Here is an 18137-nt window from a genome sequence, read left to right on the forward strand (position 1 = left end):
CCCCCTTGCCTGGTCAAAGTGGATGTGATTGTGAATTTTATGTATCACCTGGACTGGGCTGAAGGGGGCCCAGATAGCTGGCAAAATATCATTGCTGGGTGTGTCAGTGAGGACAGTCCTGGAAGAGAGTAGCACTTGAATGGGTAGGCTGAGTACAGAACATCCCTCCTCATCACCTCAGCCGGGTATCATCCAATCTAGTGAGCACCGCAACAGAATAAAAAGGCAAAAGAAGTGCTGGCTTCTCTTTCTCTCTTCTTGAACTAGGATGTCCCTCTTTCCTGCCCTCAGGCATTGGAACTCCTGGTTCTCAGGCCTTCAGACTTGGTCTCAATTATACCACCAGCTTTGGTTCTCCAGCTGGTGGATAGCATATCATGGCATACTTCTTCCTCCATAATCTCATGAGCCATTTCCTAGACTAAACTGTATCTTATACATTGCTGTATATCCTATTGGTTCTATTTCCTTGGAGAACCATCACTAATACCATGAGCTTCCTTTGGAGCTGATATCCCATGCTGGGAACCTGCCTGAAATTAGTCTCACGTGTACTTACAGGGCACGCAGGAAGTTGTGCGGGGGTGACCAAGGATGACCAAAACCATGGTGGCATCAAGCGTGGCCATAGTAGCAGCAAGCACTGATTGAATCCTAATCACAAGCTGGGCCTGTGCTAAGTACTACACACATACACTCACTCACTCCTTTAAACAGCCCTATGGGGCAAGTCCTAATATCATCCCCTCCTTTTACAGTTAAGAAAACCAAGACTCAGGGAAGTGAGGTGACCCAAGGTGGAGCCAGATTTCGAATAGCCCTGTTTCACTCAAAAGGCCACAGAGTCCTCGGGTCAATAACAGTCGCCAACGCACACAGCCAACTCTCCTCTCTTCAAGGGAGAAAACCTTCACTCCATATTAAACACTGAGCGAGAGACAGCCATCTTGGAAGCATCACTGTTGGAGGATTCATGTAACATCAAGAAAGGTAGATGGATCAAAATAACCCTTCACGCCTAGTGAAAACAAATTCACATTGCCTTCAAACATCCCCATTCGAACAGAGTAACTCAGAATTACTACTGCAGGACAAGAATTCAGAGGAATCCAGAATCCAAGAAGGCAATACTTGCCACAGGCGAGCCCCAGTTCTTCACTGATACCATCATTCATGCAGGTAGAAAATCGCTTCCACTCGGCCCATGCGTGTGCACACATGCACATTATAATATTTTGTTTGCAGATCTGCCTATTTACATAGTTAATTTGGGATCTGTTTGCAAACACAAATTAGTTTGGTGCAATTACTTTGTGCACGGACATAGAGTTATCCGCTTGAGCAGTTTAACAGCGTGGAAATAGCTGCATGGTAGCATATGGCTGTCTATATATAATCACAATATTACCTGCACATATTAGTTACGTAACAGTTGCATTATAATTAAGGCTGCTTTTAAGTCATTCAAAGGAAAAAAAAGTATTTTAATTAAATCAGCAAGGTGTGTTAAGTGGAGAGAAGTGAGAGAGAGCGTTTATGATTCCCAGCATTCTATCAACTGAAATGTGACGTGCGTGTCAGCACCTTTCTGGCTACCATGTGGGGAGAAGCTTTTCTTTTCTTTTTTTTTTTTAAGATTTTATTTATTCATTTGAGAGAGAGAGAATGAGAGACAGAGAGCATGAGAGGGAGGAGGGTCAGAGGGAGAAGCAAACCCCCTGCTGAGCAGGGATCCTGATGCGGGACTCGATCCTGAGACTCCAGGATCATGACCTGAGCCGAAGGCAGTCGCTTAACCAACTGAGCCACCCAGGCGCCCGAGGAGAAGCTTTTCTGGTAACAACCCTGAATATTATCTGCCTGTGACCTTGTGCCCAAACAAGGCAAACTGCTCTCAGACTCGCCTGTGGGCCGACTTCCGATCACAGAGTCACAGACAAATGTCAGAGCTGGAGAAGACCTCCATGGTTGTCTGGTCCATCTGACCATCATCCAGAAGAGCCAACTGAGGCCTGGGCAGGCAGAGTAGCAGACTGAGAATCACAGGGTGTAATGAAAAAACTGAAACCAGAACCCAGACCTCCTGCATTACAAGACTGACTCTAGAATACCGCCCATATCATGACATGGCCGTCACACGTTTGAATGGTGACAGAAATACCCCATTCAGCCCATTTTTCCCCAAATTAGGAATCCACACACATTAGACACACTCAGAAAATGAAGTGGTATCACACACATCGATTGATAAGTAATAAAAATAAGGGGTTAAAGAACTTATCATATCGAGTCCCGCATCGGGCTCCCTGCTCGGCGAGGAGCCTGCTTCTCCCTCTAACCCTCCCCTCTCTCATGTACTTTCTCGCTCTCTCAAATAAATAAATAAATCTTAAAAAAAAAAAAAAAAGAACTTATCATAAGCCATTCAAGTAAATACGTGGTAATATTCAAATTTCTTCACGCCACATCTAGTACTTGTGGTTTTAAAAGAATATTGCCTTCAAATGAGAGAAATTCATTTAAATGTATTAGAATGGAAGGAACCAAGCTTTGTCAGTTGAGTTCCAGAAGTACCATTCCCTTGGTGACACTGGGCAGGTTACTGAAACTTCTAATGATTTCTCTATAATACTGAATTACACACTTAAATGCTTTACATCATGAAAAGGAACATTTCATCCAATAGGCATGGCATTACCATGAGCTTCAAATTACAAGAGGCAGGGACATAGTCTTAAGGTTGATATTCCCATCTCATCCCTGGGTGATATGGGTCAGAATATTCCTTACACCCAATTTCCCCCATGCTGCCAAGTACAATATTGTCTCCATCCTCTCTTGTAGAGAAAATGTGAACATGGAGCCTAGGGGAGGAAAGCCACAGGATGCTGTTATTATCATCAGGCCAATTGAGAAGAACAAATAGCATCTCAGCATAATCAACATCTTATCCCAAATCGTTTCTGTCCTTCCTCCCCAGTACACCATTTAACACTCCATGCAGACGAGACTAAACATCGTTGGTTGCATAAGACAAGAAACAGACCACAGTAGAACCGGATAAAAGATCACTGGTGTCCATCAGGAACAAATGACCATGTAATAACTCTGTAATTACATGGTAACTAGAACTGATTGAGCCTGTAAATTATATCCTTGTCACCTCCGGGTAATGATGCAGCTCTATCTCCCATCTACAGAAAGCAGCGGCACATGGCCCACAGTCACTGAAAGATAAGGGAGTTCTTGGCTGATAAAGCAGACTTGCCGCTGTTGATAAGTGATAGAGGGACATGCTGAAATCTGGGAGTTAATGATTTTTCAGTTGAGGCATCACTGCCTTGCCATCCATAGCAAGGCATCTATTACACAGCCAGTGTTCTCCATCCTTAATCAGAGGGATTGGTTAAAGTTCCCAAAAATCAGAGGGGGCGCCTGGGTGGCTCAGTTGTTAAGCATCTGCCTTCAGCTCAGGTCATGATCCCGGGGTCCTGGGCATCGGGCTCCCTGCTCCACGGGAAGCCTGCTTCTCCCTCTCCCACTCCCCCTGCTTGTGTTCCCTCTCTCGCTGTCTCTCTCTCTGTCAAAAATAAATAAAATCTTTAAAAAAAAAAAAAGTTCCCAAAATCAGAGATGAAAGGAATGTGCTCCCCAACACATGCACACAAAAATGCTCCACATGTGCATGGGCTCACACATACCAGCAGCTAATGTACACTCCCCCAGCCATTTAATCTGCAGACCTTTGAAACATCACTATTGTAGTATTTCACCAAATATTTTAATACTAGGAAGAATATTGTCTCTTTTTATGCAACATTCTCTCCTGGACCATTATGCAGAGGCATTAAGAAATTCTGTGTGGTAGATTATTCAGCAAATATTGTTTGACAGTCGACTGTGCACATAGCATTCCGCTAGGTGTAAGAGAGGAAACAAAGAAGCAATAATACACAATTCTCTCCCTCAAGGATCGAGTCCACTTACACAAATAATGTAAATACGTAAGAAGTTAAATTATAATGCCACAAGGCAGTATATAATTAACTGCCAAATGACTGGTAGAGACAATACTTTTGTACAGAAGTACAGAAAAGAGAGAACTCACTTTGGGATGGTGTAATCATAAATATGGCTTCTTAAAGATTCAAATGCACACCTAAGAAAGCTGAAATATCAAGTTCATTGAGGTCTGTTAGAAAGAGACATTTCAAATTTCTCTCTATCCACAGTGCTCTTTGTTAAAAATAACAACAAAACTAGATATTTTTCCTTAATGAAAAACAGAAATGTTGGGAGGAAAAACATCAGAAATATGAGCATAAACAAGTTACACTGTGTATAGCCAAGGTGCTAGGAGACAAGATAAATACTAATAAGCTCAATACCTCTTTAACATTTGAGTGTTTATAACTTGGGTAGATATGTAGATACTCTGTCCACAGTAGTAGGGATGTAGTAGGAATGTATTCTGATCAACACAGACACATAGCAACTAGGATAAGACCCGCAGAATTGCAACCAGCCAGTTAAGAACATACAAAAACCTTAATCAAGGCCCCTATCCATGTGGCAATAAACATGGGACACCATCCACTGGGGATCAATGGGGGTACTTCTCTGAGATTGCGAGGAGAGACAAAGAGCCTATGAGTCTCTCCTTGTTCCTCTGCCCCTAAACTCCCAGCCTTCTAACTGCTATTCCTAACTAGGTGTCAAGAGAATAGCAATATGATGGGAGCTATTGTACAGCTATTGCTGAGGGGTAATCAAAATGGCCTCTTGAGTTTTATCTGGATTTAATGTAAACCCACTTGCCATCGTCCCATCACCCTCTTGAGCAAGCTTTTCACTGGCTGACCCTACAGCCACAGATCTCCAACAACATTTACCCTGCAAATGTTCTTCACTGATGTGTGAGGTGCAGAAATCCACTTGGTATAGATCTTCAAGTTAGTGACCTTCAAGTTCAGGACCCTCCAGAGATCTTGGAGATGCAAAACATAGACCCATAGCACTTACTGGTAGCTGATCTCTGGGTGAGAATAAGGGGACCAGATAGACAGTCTGCATTTATCCATGGAAGAAATATAAAATATATACCATCTAGTCTCTGAAACCAGAGAGACTTAGCACTCCTCCAGACCCTTAAGAATTTGAAAGGTCTCCATGAAAATTTTCTCATTCTGGAGTAAATTAATGCTATCCCAAGGAAAACATCCTCTACAATCACCAGAATTCTAGTAAGGTTAAAAAGAGTCATATGTTCCGATAATGCTTCACCAGAAAATAAAATAAAATAAAATAAAATAAAATAAAATAAAATAAAATAAAATAAAAAGGCCAAGTTAACTATGCCCTTTGTAATGCTACTTATCTCTGGGTCATCATTTCCTTGTTGAAAAATAAAAGGATTAAATGAGATGATCCTTAAGGTCCTTCCTAGATTGAATAGTCTATGACCTAGAAAGGCTGTAATGATCAGTTCTTCAAAAGCTAATGAAGAATAATCACATCCTCAATCTCAAGCTGTAGATAAAGAAAAAGAGACTCCTGTTTTAACCAACCATTAAGACTATAAAAAAATTCAGTAATCTAGGCTCCTAACCTTCCTCTGACTCATAAAACAGTTTCTCTCCAAGAACCAAGCAAGATCCTAGGGACTATCCTGGGATAAATCATGGTTGATCCACAGAGGCCTTTGTTTGATCTCACATTTAGGAACTGTGTTCACAACACGATGACGGAACCTATGCTCACATGCTGCATCTGATTCCCATGACACATTTCTATAAGAAAGTAACAGCATCAGGGGAACATCAAATTGCTCATCAGCAAGTGGGTCTTCATTTGGCTTCAGGAGGCAGAACTCGATGGCAATGACAGGACGGGACATCTCTCTACACCTGCAATTCTCATTTTATTTACAGTGGCCACAGGATCGATATTTTCTCCCCTGGAAATAAAGCTTTCTACTTTGCATTGGAATTTATCTTCAATAGCTGCTGGAAATCATTATCACACAATAATGTTCTATTCACTACTCATGTTATCTCTTCAGCTAGGCAGATTGCCAGACATTTGACTGCCTGACACCAAGTCCATTTGGTGCACGACAAAAATAAAACCTTGCATTGCCTGGAAATAACATGAGACACACTCATCATCTAGCTAGGGATGATTGGGCTACTTTCTCTTTCTGAGGAGATGTCAGAATTCATGTAAACCATCTAGTGTTTTTGCCTACAGTCACGAGCACACTCTCATTATGTGTGTATAGTGGGCATGAAGAAAAAGCTTGTGAACAGACCAAAGTTATTACGAATCCCAGAGGTGAAGCTATGAGGTCTAGAAGACTATGTGTCCATGGCTGTACGTGGGCCTTGCTTATCTTTAGTTGGATTCATTGATCCAAACGTCATTTCTGTTAAATTCAAAAACTTTTCTTGAGATCCTACCAAGCACTGAGTACTGATCTCAGTACTTGAAGCACACTGATGAATACAGCCTTCTTTCCTGGAGAAGTCTGATTTAGAAAGTTAGGCAAAACTATGTGCATAAATGTCAACACCTGATGAGACATGTGAATAGGATGTTGGTGGGGTACCAAGAAGGACCACCGTATCCCGGGTATAAACTCAGAGGAGCCTTCTCAAAGTTCTTACTATTTGAATCAGATGTCTTAAAGCAGAGTCATAAAAACAGAGGAAAGGATGATTTAGAGGACATCTCCTGTGGGAACATCACATGTCAGTTCACAGGTGAATGGGTGTTGGCATGGGGACTCTTGAGTATGATAATTATAGGAAGGTTCTGGGTCACTAGAACTTATAGGAAGAGTGATGACCTCTACCTCTCCAATCACCAGGGGATGTTTCCTTTTGGATATGCTGAGATTGAGGTCCCTATTGGACACTGACTTGGATAGATGCAACACGTAGAAGGAATAATTTAACTACATTCAAATAAGGCATCAGAGTCAGAGATGGCAATTTGGGCAGCCCCTACACATTGACAGTGAAAATCCAGGAGATAGATGAGGTTTCCCATGGAGAAGGCTAACAGCTTTGGGTCATGGGCAGAACCCGTGTTACAGGAGCTAGCACAGGAGGGAAAGAGAGCACAGGAGACAAAGCCATGGCAGCCAGAGCGGCACAAGGAAAGCCAAATGAGGAGGCAGCACTGCAGAAGTCAGAGCGGTAGGGTTTCAGGAAGAGGAGAGGTGGGGGGCAACAATTTGAATGCAGCAATGAAAGAAGCACTCTAGAGTGCACTTTGGATTTGTGCAGAGTTTGGAGGCTTCGGTCAGGGCAGTTTTTTTAATAGCTGTAGCAGTACAGAATACAGATTCCAGTTGATTAAGGAATGAACAGAAATGAGGGAGTAAATTACTATTCAAAAATGTCAATTAAGAATGAAAGAAAGGGACAGAGAAAGAGCAAGAGAGGGAGCAGATGGCTTGGGCATGTTATGTTTTGGGGGAAAAGCCAGTAGAGAAGGAAAGGATTTAGACTCCCACCCACAAGAGATTATATAACAGAGTCTGACTCTGTGTGAAATATTATTTTCAACATCCAAGACAAATACAAGTCTAAGTCTATTCCAAACTTTTATTTAACCCCATCTCCAGCCCGGACCTCTTTCCTGAGCCCTAGGCTCACATAGGCAATTGCCGGCTTGGCGTCCCCACTTGAAAGCCTAATGGACATCTCAAATCTTAATGATCAAAACAGAACACTTAATTCTTCACCCCCAACTCTCAAACTTGGTCTTTTGCCAGGCTTCCTGCTCATGGCTTCAGGTCCTCTAACTAAAAGCCCTGGAGTCCTTGACCACTAGCTTTCTCTCCCGCCCAACATCCAATCCACCAGCCAGTCCTGATGGCTCTACCTGTGAAACAGACTCAGAAAATGACTATTCCACATCACGTCTACGTGATGGTCAAAGCCACCATCATCTCTCATCTGCCACATGGGAACAGTCTCTCCACTGTTCTTCTTACATCCAGGGACCCTTACATCTATTCGCCCCATGTTCCCAGAGTTACTCATTGAAAATGAACAGAGTTATTCATTGAAAAAAAAGTCAAAACAAGTCAATGCTTGACTCAATGTTCTTTAGTGACTTGCCTTCACATAAAGAGTAAAAGTTAAAGACTTTTAATGGTCTACAGACCCCTCCCTAATTGTGTTAGATTGAGTTACTGGGCATGGTTCTTGACTCTTTTCCTCTCCCACTGTAGGCAGGGTGGATCTTCCCACCAGTCAACTTTGGGCTTGGTCATATTACTTGCTTTGACTTTGGGGATGTTAGCAGACAGGATGCGAGCAGGCTTGAGGCTTGCAAAGTGCATGGGTGATTAGGCTTTCTTCTTTCACTCTGCTGTTCTACCTGGAGAACAGATTTGGGGAGAGGGGATACATTCTGATTCTTCATCCTGGGTCTCTGATGAACCTGTGCAGAAGTGGCCTGAGCCCAATTTAAAGTCTACAGCCAAGCGAGCCAAACCACACATTTGAAAGTGAGGGGAAAAAATGCTATTGTTGTATGCCCCTGAGTTATATCTGCAGCACTTCCATGGTAATAGCTGACTAATTCAATTATCTAGCTTCCCACAACCTCTCAGTTCTCATCTCCTTCTCCCTCCCTCCCTCACTCTGCCCAAGTCATATTTGCCTCTTATTTTTCTGATCCCAAACAAACTCCTGCCTCAGGGCCTTTGTACATGCAATTCTTGCTCCATACTCCACAATATCTCAATGGTTTCATTTTTCTTTTTTCTTTTTTTTTTTTAAGATTTTATTTATTTATTTGACAGAGAGAGACACAGCGAGAGAGGGAACACCAGCAGGGAGAGGGGGAGTGGGAGAAGCAGGCTCCCCGCAGAGCAGGGAGCCCGATGTGGGACCTGATCCCAGGACCCTGGGATCATGACCTGAGCCGAAGGCAGTCGCTTAACCGACTGAGCCACCCAGGCGCCCTCATTTTTCTTTTTTTACTTCCTTCAGGTCTCTACTCAAATACCTTTCCAAAAAGGTTTTCCATGATTCCCCCTACCTCCAGCCCTCCTACCCCTTGCTATGGTTTATATTTCTCCACAGTACTCCATAACATGGCTGACATATTTATTATATTTATTTATTTTTTAGCCTACAGGCCAGAGCTTCTAACTTACTTTTGTACATATAATCTGCTTAGTAACTAAACAAACATAAATTCAGGTTCCCCTGCTGATTTTCAATTCTCCCTGTCCTATACAACAGTGTTTTTCCAACTGTTGTGTGTGCACCAGGAAGCCATAAGTGAGATGATTTTAGTAGATAGACAGATTTTATATAAATAAAATATATTTAATTTTATTCTAGATTGAGTAGATGGGCTGGGGGCTTTAAAAGTAATTGGTGAAATGGGGAGGTAAAGATAAGCACTGGGAAGCAGGGCAGGTAGTGTGCTTAGGTGCAAATGATCCCAGTCACCTCCAGAGCCCTTGAGAGCTGCTCTGAATTACAACAGAGTTGCTCTGTGACTGATGTTTACAATAATGACCCGAGTAACAAAATAAGATAAATGATATTCTCTGTGCTTTGCTCAATAAGACAGAACAATAATATATTTTAGAAAAAGAACTCTATCAAGAAGGATTGTAATGTTTTAAGTTCAATTTAAAGGATGATAGCTCAGTTATATGACAAATTCATTCATGTGGAACACTGCTGGTACCTCATAAATAAGACTTTCCTATATAAACATAAGGATTTATAATGAATTTGCTGATTATTCTTTCCTCATGAATAATAGGCAGAATTGATTTTATACTCACTCCTCTTCTCTGACCCACCTCCTCCCACCCTTATATGATTTTCTTCTTTTTCTCTTAAAAGAAGGCAGTCTGTAACAAATAGTTGTAGCTATAAGTTAATGTATACTCCATTTCACATCGTTTCAACACTAAGGGCCCATACGATTATTTTTCTGCCTGATGGACTACACAGACTGAATTTGTTAAGTGATAATTATTGGATTAAACAGAACTTCTAGTTTCCAGTCTGGCATGAGAGGAAAGTCATTACTCCCATCCCACAAGAAAAATGCTGAGCAAACTGCAAATCCACAACTCTTCTTAGATCCAGCAGAGGACTGAGGCCACAGAGCAAACTGCTGCCCCCAACACTGAAGAGACAGGTGAATCAGATACATATAGACAGTCACAACTTACAGGAGCAGAAGCCCGCAACAAACAGCTTTGCGGGAACGAGTACTGGGATAGGAACACTTACACCATGATCCAGGAATGATCACAGCGGCAGGGTGGACACCTTGGGGAGTTACAAACTCCAAGGGGCTCCAGTCTTCCCCAGGCTCACATACACACTTGTAAATAACCCCTCCAGGAACCCTACCAGACTCTCTCAGTGATTATCAGAGAAAAATCCCCTTGCAGTTCAGTAGGGGCGGAAGTAAAGGTAGCCTTTTTGAAATACACCCAGAGCATTCTGTTCTTCTGATCTCAAGAGAAATTATTTTAACAGAGTCTGGGGAATAGGAAATACCCAACTGCAGTCTGCCACAGTCTTCGTACCTCAACTTAAGGGGGAAAAGCAAAGTAAAACTGAGGTGCAATTGTAAAGCTCCCAGTCCAGGCACACAGGCTTGCTGAAACACTGAAATTTAATCATAGGACTATAGAATGCTTCTCCTCCTCCCACATGTTAGTTACCTCCATATCAAAAGGGTTTTGTATACTGAAAGAATTATTCATCTCAGATGGTATTTAAAGAAGTCTCTAGGGAAGCCCAAAGACAACCCGGTAGAAAAAAAAAACCAAGGAGAGCAGAAGTTGTAGCCTCTGATACCTACAGCTACAGCAAACAATAAACACTGTTTAACCCCTAGCCAGATAAATATAAAACCTTACACAAAAATACCAATTTACCTCAGTGCCTTTCACCCTGAACATCCTGCATGGCTTTCAACAAAAAATTACAACACATACAAAAAGACATAAAACACAGGTTGAAGAAACGGTGAGCATCAGAACCAGACTTGGATATGGCAGAGATGTTGGAATGATCAGACTGGGAATTGCAGACAGCCAATATTCTAAGGGCTCTGAAGGCAAAAGTGGACAATACATATGAACAGATAGGTAATGTATGCAGAGAGGTGGAAACTCTAAGAATCAAAAGGAAATTCTAGAGACCAAAATCACCACAACAGAAAAGAAGAATGCCATTGATGGGCTCATCAGTAGCTTGGACATGGCTGAGGAAATATCAGCGGTTGGAAGAAATGTCAACAAAAATTTCCAAAACTGAAATGGAAAAAGAAAAAAGACAGGAAAAAGCAACCCCACAGGAACATAATATCTAAGAACTCTGAGTGGCTATAAAAGGCTCAGTATATGAGTAATGGGCATACTAGAAGGAGAAGAAAGAGAAAAGACCATGAGAAATATTTGAATATATGAATATTTGAATGCATGACTGATATTTTCCCAAAATTAATGAGAGACACGAAACCACAGATCTAGAAGTTCAGAGAACACCAAGACAGGAGCCCAGAGAAGACCAATAAACTACACCTGAGCACATCATATTGAAACTGCAGAGAATTAAAGAAAATCTGGAAAGAAGCCACTGGGGGTAGGGGTGGGGCAGTGCCTTACACATAGCGGAGCAAGAGTAAGAATCACATCTGCCTTCCGGAAAATTGAGAACTTCTCTGCACCCCAGGAGCTGCATCCAGCGGCTCCATGGCCATCACTGTGCCACAAAACGAATATATTGAGTTACACTTGGAAGCACTCTGGCTAAGGTCTGAACTACCAAGAGGAAAAGAGAAAGAAGGAAGGTCAGGAGGCTCATGAATGTTCAAAGAAGGCAAAAAAAAATGATTGGTCTGAAAGCTAAGCTCTACCATAAACAGTGCCATGCTGAGAAAATACAAATGAAAAAGACTATCAAGATGCATGAAAAGAGAAGCCTCAAACAGAAGACTGAAGGAAAGATTCCAAAGGAGCAGTGCCTGCATGTCTACTGGAAAGGGAGGAGTCCCAAGCTAAAGAACTTTCCAATATGATTAAATGAAAAAGAAAAGAGAAAGCGGGAAAATGGGAACTCCCTTTACCCAAAGTTTGTGTCCAGGGAGAAACAGAAGTATTAAAGGTTATTCAAAAAAGAAAGAGACTGAAGAAAACATGGAAGAGGATGGTTACTAAAGCCCACTTTGTTGGAGATGGCTTTACTCAAAAACCACCTAAATATGAAAGATTCATTAGGCTAATGGGTTCTCATTTCAAAAAGATCCATGTAACAGAGCCCGAAATGAAAGCCACCTTTTGCCTGACACTACTTGGTGTAGAAAAGAATCCCTCATCCCCACTATATACAGCTTTGGGTGTTATTACAAAGGTATTGTCCTTGAAGTGAATGTGAGTGAGTTGGGCCTTGGGACATGAGGAAGCAAACTTATTTGGGGAAAATATGCCCAGGTTACCATAATCTTGAAAGAGATGGGGCCTAGATGCAGTCCTGCTGATTTGACAGCAGTTTCAGACAAGGAACTCCTTATAGTTAGTGGAGACTGCACAGCAATCAGGAAAACCGCCATTACTGTGATCTTTCTGAATACCATCAAACGGTCTGACATATCTGCAGTCATCAAGAGAACTATTTATTCTATTGTCAAAAACATTAAAAAAAAGAATCACATCTGACTTCAGAAAACATGCCATCAAGAAGAGAGTAGGTTAAAAAAAATGTCATGTGTTAAAAGAACCACTAACCTAGAATACTGTATACAGCAAAATTATCCTTCAAAAGTGAAAAAGAAATACTTTCCCAAACAATCAAAAACTGAAGGAATTGGTTGTCAGTAGACCTGTCTTGCAAAAAATTTTAGAAAGTTTTTCAGAGAGAAGGGCAATGATGTAGGTCAGAGACATGGGGCCACATAAAGTGTGAATTATTTTGTTTTCCCATTCTCACTTATTTAAGACATCTCTGTCAATCAGAGCTTCTGATCAGCATAAGGTGATCAGCACTAACCCAGCGAGTTGATGTAGTTACTGCCTGAAGCAAAGAAACTTGACATTTAAGTTCTCATGTATGGCCTCACCAAGGGAAAGTGGGAGAGAGCGCCATCAGGGTTTTGAAATGGTGATAACTGGAAGGCCTGTAGGGGGTCTATGGTAGGGACAATCTGGGAACTCTGTATTTTTTCCAAGGCCTTGGACTAAATTGGGATAATTCTCAGGATGAGTTTATTTTGTAAGCTTCTTTCCCATTTGCTACGAATAAATCAGGAATCTAGAGTGTGGACAAAGTCTAAGCAATTTAGACTTCCATGTCTTTATGACCAGGAAATGGGAGTCAGAATGAACATATTCAATGATTTTTTTAATTGCTAACTGAACATCATCTATTGATTTGTTTTTGTTTTTGTTTTTTTCCCAATCTGCTTGACCCAAACCAGTCACATAATCCTCAGTACCATTTATTTCTTGAGAAATGAAGAGACACAATTCTCTTTTCTTATGTCCCTTCCTCCAAATCAAAATCCAAGCTAAAACTGAACAAAATGAAACCACAGCAAAAATATTTGCCCTGTTCTCAACACCAATTGCTGCTGGTAATATCTGTGAATTGCCAGCATTGGAAGCTAGTTCTACTCACCAACACACACTAGGATTCTCTGCAGCACATTTACAACCATATGAAAGCAGATGACAAAAGCACTGTAGATAAAAGACCAGCAGTAGAAGGGGGAAAAAAAATGCCTCTAATGAAAATACTAAAAAAGAATGGCTGAACTCTATATTCTGGGCACTTCCTTAACCTAAAGAAGAGCTTCTGCAGCATGATCTGGCGATGACCCAACAGTCAGGGACATTTCATAAGTGGACCCCAGGATTGTTTGCATACTTGACTATTTGCACTCCTGATGAATGACACTTTGTGGGGAGGTACAGAGCAATGGTCATTAAACAGCTGCTTAGCAAGACTTCCTGACAATGCAGGGCAAAATGTTAACCCAAAGGATATACTGAGCTCCCACTGCAGGAGAAATGTATTACTAGTAGCAATATTATTAGTATTAGCAATAATTATAATAATTACGAGCATATACACAGCACTTTTTATCTGAAAAATGCACTGCATTCATCATAATGATTAGCATTTGTACAGTACTTTGTATTTCCCAAACATTCTCCGCTCATTAATTAGATAATGCTGGCAACATCTGTGGGCAAGTGTTACTACTCGCGTTTTATAGACACAAGACAAAGAGAAATTAATCATCTTGCCCAAGGCCGCATGATGAGTCTGTGACAGAATCAGGATTCCATGTTTAAGTTCCCAAATCTCTATTTTGTATTCACTCCCTGCAAAGCCAGCTAGTTGCTTCCAGTTGAAGGGGGAAGGGAAGTGCATCGATCATGAAATTTCCTCACTCCTATAGCCCAGGAGTTGTTAGGAAGTGCCACCAAAGCCACGTGAAATCTATTTTCATGGGAAACTTCAGGGAGGAAAAGTATTCCTCAAAAATCATTCTAGGGCACTGGTTCCCATAATTGTCTCAGGCCATACCCCAGGGCAGTTGAATCAAAGTCTCCTGGGTATGGCCCCAGAAATCAGTACTTTTTCAAGCTACCCAGGCGATCCCAATGGGTGCCCATGGTTGAGTTGAGAACTGTGGGTCTGGGGCAGTCTCAAAGTTCAGGGAGCATTAAAATTCCCTAGAGGGCTTATTAAAGGACAGATTGCAGGCCCCAATCTCCAAATTCCTGATACAGGGGGGTCCACAAATTTGCATTTCTAACACCCTCCCATGTGATGCTGATCACCACCCTTGTCCCAGGACCGCACTTTCAGAAGCACTGATCTAAGGTATTTTCGATGCAGACAGAAGAATTGTTAAATTGCTTCAAAGATGCCTTCAAACCCAGGCACTAAGACTTCGGTAACTGGACAGACTGATATTAGCAGTTATGGTTAATACAGTCTGACCAAATACTGGCCACACAGGAAGGTTCCATTCTCCAGTTTCCCTTACAGGGAAGCTGAAAGCTCGTGACTGACCACTAGGTGACTGAGCATGGAGAGAAATGTCACTCTGGGCCTGGCCATTCAATGTCGTGCTCCATCTCCCATGCTCTCCCACTGTTCAGTCCTCCAGCCTCCTGATCCCTCAGGTGCGGTGTTCAGGCCATGGGACTACCAAGATGACAGCAGCTCACAAGGGAAAGAAGTCAGATCCGGAGTCCTTGGTTGGCTGCCACCCACTCCAGGCATTAAAGGGCAGAAGAACTAATGGGATTGTACTTGGCCTCAAAGATCTCAGGTCTTATTTATTTCTGTAGCACAGTCTAGCCCATCCTGATACCCACCCTCATAATGATCAGTGTACATGGTTGGGGATTGCTCCTAATATTCCAAAAACATCAATTAAATTCAACGGACAAGTGAGAAAGAGGCCTAAGGAAAATATTTAAAAGGAAGTGATAACCATGTGCCTCAGAGTTTAAGCCTGTGACTGAGTTAGAAGTTGACAACTTCAGAGAATGATCAGAATATACCCATCCTAGTATGAGCGCAGCCAGACTCAACCTGCATAGTCAGCTACTGGTGAGGCATAAATGTAAAAAGGAGAGGTGCAGCTCTGGGCTTGCCCTACACAGGGTTCTCAAGACTCAATGGTCAGAAACAGAATGGCAGGAACTGACCTATGCACCATCCTGGTAGGGAAGGGCACAGCCTTGAGGTCTTCGGGAATATGAGTAGATAAAAACTTTTTTAGATCACAGATTCTATCCGCCCCCGCCCCCCGCCACCACCAATGAGAGTCTTTTCTCTTTAATTCCAGCACCCACACTGATGCTGTTCTCATTAGGAAAAATCCTAAACAAACATATGGGGCAGAGGGGTGCTACTGGTGAGTGGACTCTGGGAGTCCAGAAACCCAGAGACTGGATATCTTGGTGGGGTATGCTGTTTCAAAAACAATGAGGAGAGCAAGCCACTCTGGCTGTCTGTCCCTAGCTCAGTCAGTCCTCCAGGCGGGGGCAACACCTTTGCCAGGGCTTCTGTCCCTCTCGCATGCCCAGCTGTAACCAGAGGGCCCAATTTCACAGCTGTTCAGTTTCAAATCGTACTTATGTTTCCCAGCTGTAGAGCCATATTACTCGAGTTTGTTTGCCATCAGCTTTAATTAAAAGAGGTTTAATTTTCCAACATTATTTTGTCTCCTCCCTGGCCCAACATCCATGTCGAGAGATGCCATGTTTTCTCCCCAGCCCCCACTATGGCATGTGCCCAGTAACACCGGGGATACTTTCCCACAGCTTCCCATGGGACATGGCACGCATAGGTTATGGCACATGGCTAGAGTCTATGGTTAATAAGTCTTCCCTGCACCATGGAGCCTTGTAATGAAAGTAAAACGTTCCCTTTGCAAATCCAGGCCCCTTTTTTATTCTCTACAGTATTTTTTTTTCAAGTCTTCCCACAAGCTTCACATGGAGCCAGCCTGAGGAACTCAAACTTGATTCCAATCTGATTATCCAACATGGTCCTATCAGCTGAGACAGCAACATTTATCACATTAATAGGAAGGATAGAAGAAAACTGGGATCCCATCCAACAGGAGCGTTTTTATCACATGTTGCACTGTCTTACAAATCCAATTATCACCAGCTGAAGGTCTTAACAGCCCTTGAATTGCAGCTTTCAAATCTTAAAGGACCACGATGCACATTTTCTTAGATTCTTTGAGCTGTACATCCATCAGTACAGTTCCAGGCATCCAGGCCACATGCCAATTTCAGAGCTAACGTTGCCTATGGAATGTTTGTCCTGAGTTCAAGCAGTGAATTTAACAGAAGCTTAGATTGGGGATTTCCATTGACTTTATTCTACTCAACAAATATGAGCCTCTAATTTTACTTCACAGTCAGAGCTAACATCTTGGAAGCCAAGTGTTGTAAGGCTCTGAGGTGAGATCATGGCAACTGTCAGAAACTGGGGGCAGTGTCTTTTGTGGGGCCACATGGGACTAGAAGTTAACTTACAAATTTAGAGAGCTGTGATAACAAATATCATGTGGACACTGAAGAAACATCACCCAAAATTACAAATATAAAGATCTGAGAACGGTACTAAATAAAACACAGCAACTTCCACTAGAGCAAAGAAAGGAGCTTGGAAATGCTCTGTCCCCCAAAAAACAGACTATAAAGTTTCACAAAATTGATAAAACAAAACACAACCATACTGAGCAAAGGCATACAACAACCAGAGCAGCAAATATTCTTGTAAAAGTGCTGAACTTTAGTGAAGAACTCTGGAGATCTTTGGTGTTCTGACACCACCACCAGCCCAGTCAATTTGGAGGTTCTTTCATGGTAGGGCAAGTTGTGAGGACCAGCAGCTCCACTGCCATGATTTAAGGGACTCACCTAAGCTAGAGCAGTGAGTGATGCTGGTATTGTTGGTAGAAATGACCCTCTGAAGGGCTAGAGAGGAAAGCCAATGGCTCTACTAGCCTGAGGTTTGGTCAGGGTTGGGCATGCTTATACAGCCTAGAAAGCACTCATGAGCCATACACTCTTCATTGACTCTAAGGCTGTGAACATGAGCCTAAAGGACTCAAAGGGCCCTGGTAGAAGGTAAAAACCAAAACATATTAGAAAATGGCTTGAACTTTGAATATGCTTCCCTATCCACACACTAATCTATCAGCAGATTTATTGGCTTGAGATGTTCAAGCACAGCCTTTGTTCAATCACTGGCTGACAACTCAACTGCAAAGAACAAGGAGCAACGTATAGGAGACTAGGCTTTAAAATTAAAACAAAGTTGTTTTTTTTTTTTTAAATCTGAGGAGAGACATTAGTGACTGGACACTGTAAAGCAGAGAAGACAGATTTCACTGATTTCACTGATTATTCTAGACAAATTACTAAACAAAGCAAAAAAATATATATATATATATAGTAAAAATAGCAACATTTACAGGGGGAGGACTAGGATCCAGGATCCAGATTTGCTACATATACCATCTGAAATATCAACTTTTTTTTAAAAAAGAGAGAGATTCACAGAGAAACAGGAAAGTGTGACCTATACTCACAAAAGAAG

General features: G+C 42.0%; 1 protein-coding gene and 1 pseudogene across 1 annotated transcript in view; one reads left to right on the plus strand and one right to left on the minus strand.

Annotated features, from left to right (window-relative positions):
- Positions 1–18137, minus strand: part of LOC145716028 (protein CEPU-1-like) — a 759467-nt gene that overhangs the window by 134100 nt on the left and 607230 nt on the right. The window lies entirely within an intron of this gene.
- Positions 11753–12715, plus strand: LOC102726630 (ribosome biogenesis protein NSA2 homolog pseudogene; annotated as a pseudogene).

The sequence above is a fragment of the Leptonychotes weddellii genome, chromosome 11 (assembly GCF_054177405.1).
Source record: "Leptonychotes weddellii isolate Sample4059 chromosome 11, ASM5417740v2, whole genome shotgun sequence".
NCBI lineage: Eukaryota > Metazoa > Chordata > Mammalia > Carnivora > Phocidae > Leptonychotes > Leptonychotes weddellii.